Source organism: Odontomachus brunneus, unplaced genomic scaffold (assembly GCF_010583005.1).
Source record: "Odontomachus brunneus isolate Ranch 3 - 2012 unplaced genomic scaffold, Obru_v1 Obru_scaffold_172, whole genome shotgun sequence".
NCBI classification, from domain to species: Eukaryota; Metazoa; Arthropoda; class Insecta; order Hymenoptera; family Formicidae; genus Odontomachus; species Odontomachus brunneus.
This window is the reverse complement of record NW_022639622.1, coordinates 51,540-52,012: the sequence shown is the minus strand read 5'-3', so window position 1 is coordinate 52,012 and position 473 is coordinate 51,540.

Below are 473 nucleotides of genomic sequence, written 5' to 3'. Positions count from 1 at the left end.
CAAACTTTCGTGAATCCTCCTGCGATAATTTCGATCCCAAGCGGTATACCACTGGTCGTCACCACCCATCCATGTCCTGACCGCATTAAACTGTTGCTTAACCTGACGATCGAGCGCGCATGCGGTGACTCTGATGACTCCAACGATGTTCTTACAATTCATGCTTATATAATGTATCCTTATAATGTGCAGTATATTATAACATACCTAGCAAACACCAAATAATAGTTATAAAATTTTTACTTGTTGTTTATTGAATAATTTGTTGAAAGATATTGAAACAATGCAACATTCTATATGCGATGAATATTGATGTAATGTAGTGAACCAGTGATAATTACTTTTACATTTTTAACAAAATGTTATAATGATTAATCCAACAAAATAAAATTAAAAAATCCAAGAAAACCCAAATTAAACAAATTGAATTATTAGGTGGTAAACTTAGTTCCTGCGGCTCACAGTTAGATGAC